Genomic DNA, 11,511 nt, shown 5'->3' with positions numbered 1-11,511 from the left:
AGTTGGTGAAAGAAAATACATTCATAAGCATCCAGGAACTGGAGGAAGCATTGAGCATTGGCAGGCTGTCCCCACTCCTCTATCTAAGATTGAAGGGGGTATTCATGGCAGGTAAATGGAAGCAGCATATACAGAGGCCACTCACCCCAGTAGAGAAGGTCTTGGACACGCATGTAGATATGAAAGGTCTCATCTCCCTCCGGTATACGGCGCTTTTGTCCCGCCGTGAAGGATCAATCAGGGGCTAAGAACGAGAAGGGAGAGGGACTTGGGCTGTGAAATTGGGGACAGTTTATAGGTGCGACTCTGTAGTAGGGCATTTAAGACCTCAATTTTGTGTCAATATAAGACGCACGCCATACAACTGCTTCACAGGTGGCAATATGACCTGGTAGTACTCTCCAAGATGTTTCCAGCAGTGATTCCCCGTTGCTGGCATGGATGCGGGGAAAAAGCCAATTATTGGCATATGTGGTGGACATGTCACAAAGTGCGCACATATTGGAAAGAAGTGTTGAGCTGGATCAAAGAGGCGGACGGAGGATCCCACCCACTAGACCCAATCTTAGTATTATTTGGACTTGAAAGCAGGGATGAGCGGTTGGACAAGCTTCCACACCTGTCACATTGTTTACTTTTAGCGGCCAGAGCCTGTCGAGCTAGAACTTAGAAAAGGACCTGCCTCCCCATGAAGAAAGAATGGGTCGCAGTGGCCAGGGATATTTATTTTATGGAAAAGATCACAGAAGCTGTACAGGGATCCAGCGTTCTGATAGAGACTGAATGGCTCGGGTTCTTTAGTGCTTTTAGTAACATCGAAAATACAGGTTGAAATTCCCGGAGAACAGTGACTAGGCCCCACCGAATAGTTAACTTGGAAAACACACACTTTAATTCAGACGAATCGGCCCATTGCCGACGATCTAGTGTCTGGTGGGGACTGCCGACAACGGATTGAACAGTATAAGTGAAAGCAGCGATCAGATACTGTCCCTTGAAAGGGGGTGGGGGGGAGGAGGGAAGGGAGGGTGTATACGCCAGGGAATTATCTAAAAAAAATGTGTATAAGGTATATAGGGACACAAGTCCCTTTCATGTTTGCTCCGAAGGTTATCTGTTGTTTCATAAAACCAATGAAAATAAATAAAATAAAAAAAACACAATGTAATTCTCCTGCAAGAGACCTGGGCCTTGGAGACCACACTGTTAGATGGCTACACACCGTAGGGGATCTCAGCGAAAGAAATGCTAGAGTAAGATGTTATGGGGGTCTGGCCATTTTGATTAAAGCCTCCCTAACCTGTAGGTTTAGGGTAGTGGAGCCTAATATGGACTACCTACAGGTGCTCTGTATTTTACCCTCTGGGGGGACCCGTTAATCATTTTGAACCTCTATAACAGCCCCCATAAGGCTGAGGCAGACAGGTTAGCCAAAGTCAAGGTGTTTATTGATGAGTTATTTCTAAACAGGAGGAATCATAATGAGCAATGCATATGGGGAGGAGATTTTAACCTCAAAATGGGTGTAGGTCTGCCAAAGGATCTGTTAGATCCGCTGGAGGACTGGTCACTGAACATCCCCTTGCCCACAATGAAATATGGACGGGTGTGTGCAAAGGGTCTCCAAATGTGTTTATGGCTCATCGAATAGGGGCTGCGCACGGTAAACGGAAGCAAAGCACCCGATATACCGGGTAACCTTACCTTCAATAATCACCAAGGTTGGAGGGGGGTGTGGCCAGCAAGCGGGCAATGAGGACGTGATTCCTCGCTGCTCCCAATCCGCCAGCTAAATCCTGCCTTTATCCTGACAATTCATGTTGTTAAACTCGCGAAAATAGCTTCCAAAAAGCGGTGGAACCCTTCTGCAACGGGTCGCTGCACTATGGAACTGAATCGATGTGTGGTTCCGGAGATACGCGCTGTGGAATCCAGAAGCAGCTGACCGCGTATGCCAGACAAGATGGCCGCTGGGACTGCGAGCTAAGAGGAAGGTGCGCATTACGTTAAAGGCTCCACTGAACCAAGCGCCCCGCGATAGCAACTACCATCACAGCGCTGAGGCCGAAATCAGGAAGACTAAACACTGATCCCGACCCCAAACAACACTGCGAGTAGGCGGCGAGCTCGCCCATGAAAGCAGGCGGGCACTGGCATCCCCTGCTCTGATACGAGGTGGAGCAACCCTGCTTGAGGACGACAGAGAGGACCAGCCGACGTTACGATCCTGTTCACTGCAGCGACAAGGTGAGCCGCGCTATGGGTCCTCCCCCTGATGGGATCTCCAAGTACCAGCGAGGCTCGGCTCCTACCTGCTGCCCCAGCGGTCGATGGGGCGGTCCCATCTGAGGCTGCAAGAAGCTGCTGTGGGCCCCTGGGAACGACGCGACCCGAGCTAGCAGGCGAACCGAGGAAAGCTGCCTGAAGGCACTCCGGTTGCAGGAGAGCCAGGCCGACAGCGAAGCGAGCAGCGCCTGCGACAAGGAGTGAGCGGGAGCAACCAAATCAAACAGATCCTACCCAGAGACGGTGCGAAGAAGCTAAACTGCCTACCAACAACAATACACAGCAGAATGATCCCTGGACTCCAACCGCTCACAGTGGAACCCTGACAGTGGAACGCGACACGTGGATTGCAACACACGTTCCAAAAAGCAAACGAGAACGGAAGGTAAGCTGCCTGCACTGAGGGCATGGCTGTTGTAAGGTGAATGAGAACCGCGCACTGAATCTACAATGCTCCGAGCTCTCAATAAAGTAGTGACGTGGCTGAGCGTTGAGTGTCCAAGGTGAACCCAATAAGACTAATATCCTGTGAATACATCACCTAGCCGCCATAACACGCAGCAATAAACGTGGTTTACACACTTGAAATCGCTTGTGAGCCCAGACCGTTATCAAAAGCGATCACCTGCTGGGAGGCGAGCTTGTACACAACCAGTGCGCCGACCTGAGAGGCAGCACGCACTTCAGAAGCTGCAGGGATTTGAGAGAGCAAAACAACATTCTGATATCACCGGCCCCGATCAAAGACTACTACTGAGGACAACTGAAACGAGCACGTCTCCCAGGAAAGGAGGCAACTGGAGTACTGGCCTGCTTGTCCATGGCGCAAAGCGGCAACAGGGCCCCTAATCCTGCACTGTATGAGTCCAAGACAGACGTTTGAACTGAGATTAATAGAAACACATCTTTACTGAAAGATAGGGTGCCGACCGAGCCAATCCTCAGGCCAACAAAACAAAGGAGGGAGAGGGCATAGGTGATAACGCAGCGGACTTCTGGGAAGAAACCACGAAGTGGACAGTGCATATAAACCGTAAGAGAAACCAAAAGGAGGGAAGAGGTGTTAGAGATTACAACGCCACCTTCCTAGAGAGATAGAAGCCAAGGCTTGTGGCTCTGCCGTCTTCGGAGTACCGCAGCCGGGTGGTCACGGACAGCACCATTTGGTAATAAACGCTGGACAGTGCACCTGCGAAGGCGGAACAAGTGTCTCTGGTGAACCACTTGACCATTATCCACAAGATCCTGAACAACCAGCAACAACTGGATGGTGCCTTGCTGAATTATTGTGCAAGCGAGCACCCCACTGACCTAAACAGCTGCACAAACATCGGCTGAGAGGGAAGGGAGCAACTGCAAACCAACACTGGTTTGACCACCATAGGGAAAGACAGGGCAAAGAACGCGACAATGCAGAGCAAAATGGAGCAGTACACAATCGCTACCCAAGTTCCCCCGCAGGAGCAGGGCAACTCTGGCGATGCACTGGGACCGAAGGATGACAATATATCCCTTAAAGACATCATGAATGCTATCACCAACTCAAGGACCTCCATGGAAAAAAAGATGGATGGCATAAGTACTGAGGTGTTGCTATTGCGCCATGACCTGCAAACATTCATAGCTCGTACCGGGGAAGCAGAGGGCCGCATGTCGGAAACAGAGGGCAGCCTGAGGACTGTAAATCACCAAATGACCAGAGCGTTGGCACGCCTCAAGGCACTGGAAGAACAAGTGGAAGAGGGTGAGGGCAGAGCAAGACGGAACAACATCTGGATCCTTGGATTGCCCGAAAAGGCCGAAGGCCCGAGCACGGAGCTATTTCTAGAGCAATGGCTTGCCTATCTATTCGCTCCGAAGACCCTATCAAAATTCCTCTCAGTTGAACATGCTCACCGCTTACCAACAGGCAGACAAATACCCCGAGCTCCCCCGCGCACGGTAATAGCAAATCTCCTGAACTATAGGGATCGGGACGCCATACTTCTGATGGCGAGAATTAAGGGCTCCATAAAATTTAATGTCTCCAGAATCTCCTTTTTCCCAGACTTCACCAGGGAGGTTCAGAAAGCGAGGCAGTCCTTTGACCCACTCAAGAAACGCCTTCAAGCTCTTAACATAAAATACGGACTTCTGTTCCCAGCACAACTGAAAATATACCACAATGGTACGACAGTGCATTTCAAGGATCCCAGAGAAGCGTGGAGCTGGGTGGAAAGAAACCTAGAGGGTGACTGGAGGCCGAATAGGAGGCAAGACATTGACAGGAGTCGCCCATGACCAGAGAGAGCACCACCTGAGCTACCACAACAGGAGATGGAAGCACTGCCAAATGGAAGCAATGACTTCTGGAAGCAATCTCATCCTTTTTTTTAAGGGGATACCAAATATAATGGCTATGAAAATGAAGTCACCTCTCAAGCCTCTAAACCTAAATCCATTAACTCATCCACCATGCTAGTTGGTGACATGAACAGGTGGAGAGGAAATAAAGAGGATAAAGAGGCCATAATGTTGGAAAAAGCAATGAACAATTTGGATTTTACTGTAGTCAACAATGAACCCACTACCCCCCAAGGAAACCAATTAGATTGGGTCTTTACCAATAACCTGAAAACACACAACATTCTCACAAAACCATGTATATGGTCTGACCACTACTTAGTCACTTTTGAAGCACAAATGAATAAACAGGTGCTGCACCCTGAAAATCCACACATTAAGACATGGAGCAGAAACTTTAAAAATCTTGGACCTGAGATCCTGAAATCATGTTTACAGGAAATTGCAGGTTCATTCGCAGAAAAGGATAACTGTGAGTGCATGCTGAGAAAATATAACAAATACATGAAGGAAATGGTTGAAGAAAATGCTCCTCTTAAACAAAAACTGGTTAGGAAAAATAGCAACCATCAAAAGTGGTACAGTGAAGAGCTAAGTAAACTTAAGCAGGAGAAAAGAGCGAAAGAAATGTTATGGCACCAACAGCCTACACCAGCTAATAAAGAACAGTGGGAAAACGCCAACCACTGGTATAGGAAAGGCATAAGGGAAGCCAAAAGAAACCATTATAATAAGGAAATAGATGGAGCTAATAATAAAACCAGCAACATCTTTGACATTAAAACCAGCAACATTCGAAAAACCAAAATCACTCTCCCCACCACATACTCCCACAAAGGAACAGTGTGATAAAGTCCAAGAAGCTTTCGCAGCTAAGATCTCGAAGGCACGTAACAACATTATCCTAGCCAGAAAAGAGGGGGAAAACATCACCCTCCCAGATAAGATCAGCACTCCTGAAGGAAGAGAGAGCTTCAGATTCCTCCCCATATCTGAGTAATAATTCTGTAAAATCTTAGCCAAAATGAATCCCACTTCCTGTGCAGAGAACATTTTGCCGTCTAAAATTATACTAGACAACAAAGACATTTTTGCCCCAGTACTGACTAAGATAATCAATGCCTCATTCAGGGAAGGGGTAGTACCAAAGGAAATTAAGAAGGTAACAATAACCCCTTTAGTAAAAAAAAATAGGGTTGGATCCAAAGGACCCCAGTAACCTAACTTTATACTGAAGGTCCTAGACAAAATTGCCACAAACCAATTGCAAAAACATGTAGAAGACCAGAACTTACTACATAAACAGCAATTAGGTTTTTGAGCTGTACACAGCACCGAATTGGTGATGCTTGATCTTCAGACCCATATGTTAAATCTGATAGATAATGGTAACACAGGGATCCTCATGCTGTTAGACCTTAGCGCAGCTTTCGACCTGGTAGACCACCAACTCCTGCAGGAGGCACTGGCAACAATAGCTGGATGCTCATCCAAGGCACTGGAGTGGCTGGCATCCTTTTTGAAGGACAGAAGCGCTAGGATCCATTGGGGTGATATCTTCTCAGAGGCTGCCCCAATCCTATACGGCGTTCCCCAGGGTGCCAGCCTGTCGCCTTTACTATTTAACCTGTACATGAGAGGTTTATGCAAGCTCCTGGAACAAATCAGCGTGTTTTTCACAAACTACGCTGACGACACGCAGCTTGTGTTTAGAATATAGCACAGACAGTGCCAAAATATCTGAAGTGTACAATATCATCGACAATTGGATACAATGCCACTAGATGTGTCTTAATAATACTAAGACAGAACTGATGATTTTTGGAACTCAACAAGCTAGATCTAGACTAGGGACTGAATATCAGGCTTTTACCATTAAACAGGCCAGGATCACAGTGATGCCGCAGGTCAAAACCCTAGGGTTGATAGTGGAAGCGTCCCTAGAATCAGAGGCACAGGTATACTACCTACAGAAAAATAATGCCTACTATATGCGACTCATGAGAGCCATAAGACCATTTATAAATGAGACGAATGCGGGTACCATAGCAAGAGCAGTCATATTGTCACGTTTGGACTATGGCAATGCCCTACTGATCGGAGCCTCAAAAAGAGAACTTCAAAAGTGTCAGGTTATGGAAAACGATGCAGTTCGCATCATTAAGAACATCAAAAAAAGGGAGCATGTCACAACAGAGAGAAGATCCCTACACTGGTTAAGGGTGGAGGAAAGAATACTCCTTAAATCAATGACCATAGTACACAGATGCGTACATGGAGAAGCCATGAAGTACTTTAAAAAACAATTTGCACTGTACATACCCGAAAGGAGCCTCAGATCAGAGAACAAGGCTTTTCTGAAAGTTCCCAGAACAAAGCGCGTGCAAGGACGGGGAAAATCCTTCCCAGTCAAGGCTGCAAACTGCTGGAACAAATTACCTCCAATTTTACGGCAGGAAGAGAATTATTCACGTTTTAGAAAACTTCTGAAAACTCATCTCTTCCGGTGAAAAGCCTGTATCATATGCGCATGTTAGGATAGAATGAAATTCGCCTGTACAATGGATTAATTTGGATCTTGCCCCGCGCCCTGATGCCTGCGGGCTACCGGCACGTTATAAACTAAAATACAATACAATACAATACAATATAGGGTTGTAATTAAGCAATAGAACCGGAGCGTTGGGGGCATTACCGTCTCAGGTAATGTCCCGGGGCCCATAGGTAATGACCCGAGCGAAGCGAGGGCCTTACCGAAGGCCCCGGGGCATTACCTGAGACTGTAATGCCCCCGACGCGAGGGTTCTATTGCTATTAGTACCCCGGGCCACAAAAATTGCGTGACCGGGGCACTAAAAGGTTTTTTTTTTGTCCTGCGGCGTTTCAGGAGAAAAAAAAACAACTAAGAAAATGGTCGCCGCCATGGAAACGGAAAACGGAGTCCGTTTTCCCTTTCCATGGCGGGCATCGGGAGCGGACGCGCTGGGAACACGTGTTCCCAGCGCGTCCGCTCCCGAAAAAGGATCAAAAATAAGGTAAGTGGGGTTGGGAGGGCAGAGAAGAAAAAAAAAAAAAAACGTACCTGCGTCCCCGGCGGGGGACGAGGGAAGCCTCCAGCCGTGTGGAGGCGCGGAGCGGGGATGGCCCCGCTCCGAGTCTCCACACGGCTGTAGGCTTTCCTCGTCCCCCGCCGGGGACGCAGGAACAAGAAGGTAAGTGGGGGGGAGGGAGGAGATTTAGAAAAAAAATCCTTACCCGAGTCCCCGGCGGGGGGCGGAGGCAGCCTCTCAGCCGCGGGGAGGCTCGGAGCGGGGATGACCCCGCTTCGAGCCTCCTCATTGGCTGAGAGGCTGCCACGCCCCCCGCCGGGAACAAAGGCCGTGGAATCCCGATGAAGGGATTCCCGGCCGGGTAGGGACCTGGCGAGAGCCAATCAGAATGGCTCTTGCCTTCTGATTGTCTCTCGCCGGGTTACTAATATTTGGTATCCCCTTGATGTTGAGGGGTAATATTTAACAACGCACTGCTTGAACTATCCTTTGCATTTGGGAGGGGAGCACATCATAAGCCTTCACTGTGACAGCTTCTGAAAGCCATCCTATCCTTTTTTTGAAGGGGATACCAAATATAATGGCTAATATAGGGTTGTAATATTTGGTATCCCCTTGATGTTGAGGGGTAACATTTAACAAAGCATTGCTTGAAATATCCCTTGCATTGGGGAGGGGAGTACATCATAAGCCTACACTGTGACAGCTTCTGGAAGGCATCTCATCCTTTTTTTGAAGGGGATACCAAATATTACAGCTAATATAGTGTTGTAATATTTGGTATCCCCTTGATTTTGAGGGGTAACATTTAACAATGCACTGCTTGAACTATCCCTTGCATTGGGGAGGGGAGTACATCATAAACCTACACTATGACAGCTTCTGGAAGCCATCTCATCCTTTTTTGAAGGGGATACCAAATATTACAGCTAATATAGTGTTGTAATATTTGGTATCCCCTTGATTTTGAGGGGTAACATTTAACAACGCACTGCTTGAACTATCCCTTGCATTGGGGAGGGGAGTACATCATAGGCCTTCACTGTGACAGCTTCTGGAAGCCATCCCATTCTTTTTTTGAAGGGGATACCAAATATAGTGGCTAATATAGGCTTGTAATATTTGGTATCCCCTTGATGTTGAGGGGTAACATTTAACAAAGCACTGCTTCAACTATCCCTTGCATTGGAGAGGGGAGTACATCATAAGCCTACACTGACAGCTTCTGGAAGCCATCCCATTCTTTTTTTGAAGGGGATACCAAATATAATGGCTAATATAGGGTTGTAATATTTGGTATCCCCTTGTTTTTGAGGGGTAACATTTAACAACGCTCTGCTTTGACTATCCCTTGAATTGGGGAGGGGAGTACATAATTTCTGTGCACTGTGACTCTGGGCCAGCCCAACGGGTGCTCGGGGCACCAACGCACAATTAATGTGGCAGGGATCACCCTGATCGTCATGGTCACACAACAAGACCGCAGCTGCCGTGGGCTCCCGGACAAGCAGCTGCTCTGCGATAACACAGAGGGCCAGTGGCCTGGAGGCACCCTGTTACACATACTGGTCTGGGGCACCCAGACTAGCAGGGCCACAGGCCTGTGATCAAAAGGGGTAGGCCTGCAGGCCCTACACAATGAGACACAGAGACAGAGTGCCATTACATTTAGTCTACCACTGTGGTATTGCACGTGCGTGCGGAGGCTCCTTCTCCCAGTCAGGTATGAGGCTGTCATGACACATCCTTAGAGGGTGTGAGAAAAATGGGGCGAGACCCTCTTTTTTGTGAGGGGGCCTGACTCTAGAGGGTGTAGGGAGGAATGTCAAGAGAGGATTAGAGTCAAAGACCTAGAACAAGGGTAGACTTTGACTCTAATCCTCTCTTGACATCCTTAGAGGGGCAATACATGTTCTTAAAAGGGAAACACCACAAATCAACAAGACCGCAGCTGCCGTGGGCTCCCGGACAAGCAGCTGCTCTGCGATAACACAGAGGGCCAGTGGCCTGGAGGCACCCTGTTACCCATACTGGTCTGGGGCACCCAGACTAGCAGGGCCACAGGCCTGTGATCAAAAGGGGTAGGCCTGCAGGCCCTACACAATGAGACACAGAGACAGAGTGCCATTACATTTAGTCTACCACTGTGGTATTGCACGTGCGTGCGGAGGCTCCTTCTCCCAGTCAGGTATGAGGCTGTCATGACACATCCTTAGAGGGTGTGAGAAAATGGGGCGAGACCCTCTTTTTTGCGAGGGGGCCTGACTCTAGAGGGTGTAGGGAGGAATGTCAAGAGAGGATTAGAGTCAAAGACCTAGAACAAGGGTAGACTTTGACTCTAATCCTCTCTTGACATCCTTAGAGGGGCAATACATGTTCTTAAAAGGGAAACACCACAAATACTCCCACTATGCTATGAGATGTTTAATATATATATATTGTCAGTCTCATTTATTGTGTGATTTATCTGTGTTTCATTTCAACCCTGTAAAATGAAATATTATTTGTATGTGTTTTACGTGCCTGCCATGATGACTGCACCGCTACACAACACCCTCTACAGTGAACCCATCTATCGGGTCAATTTCCCTAAGGAGGTAGTATTCCGGAGTATTTTTTCAATTTCCAAGCGTAGTTTGTGTACCCATTTCCATCACTGTTGGCAGCTGTGATTTATTCAGCTACTAATAACCATATAACCAACTAAGTTTCATTTAACTCAATGCAGTTCAGCTGACTGATCAAGTAACGGTGGCGTACCGAACCAGGGGTTGGGGGTGGGGGCATGCTGCCACCCCACAGGCTCTTTTTAGAGCCTGACCGGGACTTTCGTCAGTGGGCCACCCTTCCCGTTTGGCACCTCAATGAGGGTGCACAGCGAGAAAGGTGTCCCCCTGGCAGGACAATGTGTGCTGAGTAATTCCTGCTCAGCACAGTAATTGTCCTGGCAGCAGGACACCTTACCCTTTCCAAAACCTCTGCCAGGACAATGTCCCAAGGTGCTCCAGGCAGCAGCAGAGGGGCTCGCAAGTTGCTCTGTGTCAACAGAGCATTTCAATGTGAGCCATTAAGCACTGATGGGAGGGAGGGGGTACTATTAGCAGGGACTTTTGTCCCTTTAGAAATGTGTATGGCAGGGAATGATCAGGTGTGGGAAGGTTGCATAATGCTGCAGGCTTTATGAAATAATGACTATGGCTTTACCCAAGGGGGATTTGGTAGGCTCACATTAATCTGCATGATGCTATTGTGACTTTGCATGCAGGATGGGGAGAATAAAACCAAATCCATCCTCTTATTGCTCAACATATTTCTATAATGATGTATAGTGTAAAGTTAATAATGAAAGGGAAGTTTGTTATGTAATGTGCTTTGCTTCCAAGGCATTGATATAAAGTATTATTTAAGCACATGAAATGCAAATGGAAACATTAATAAACATTAATAAATATCTAAATAAACTAAAACTGTGAAGATGTGCTCAGTTGCTTAAATTGTCCACATCCCGGTTTCACTATTAACCAAAGTGTGTGATCCTGGGCAGATCATGAAATCATACTGTGTCTTATCTGCAGCTCTGTAAGTGATTCACTTCAAAGCTGATGTGTTAATATATGAAAAAAAGCCTAACTTGCTCCATATATAGCAGTGCAATTTAGGTATTTGCTCCACAAAATTATTTGCCACTTGGCTTACTTATGACAACTTATTCTAAAGTCACTTGCATGGCTCCTCCAAGTATCAAAGACTGATGATGCTCCTTGTGATTTGCTTTCTGTGAAGTAATGTCTGTTGGTGCACTCCATATGCAAATTAGTTGATGTGCCTGCAT

Source organism: Ambystoma mexicanum, chromosome 9 (assembly GCF_040938575.1).
Source record: "Ambystoma mexicanum isolate Mex_15411 chromosome 9, UKY_AmexF1_1, whole genome shotgun sequence".
NCBI classification, from domain to species: domain Eukaryota; kingdom Metazoa; phylum Chordata; class Amphibia; order Caudata; family Ambystomatidae; genus Ambystoma; species Ambystoma mexicanum.
The sequence above is the reverse complement of the archived record's forward strand: the minus strand, read 5'-3'. Positions refer to the sequence as shown.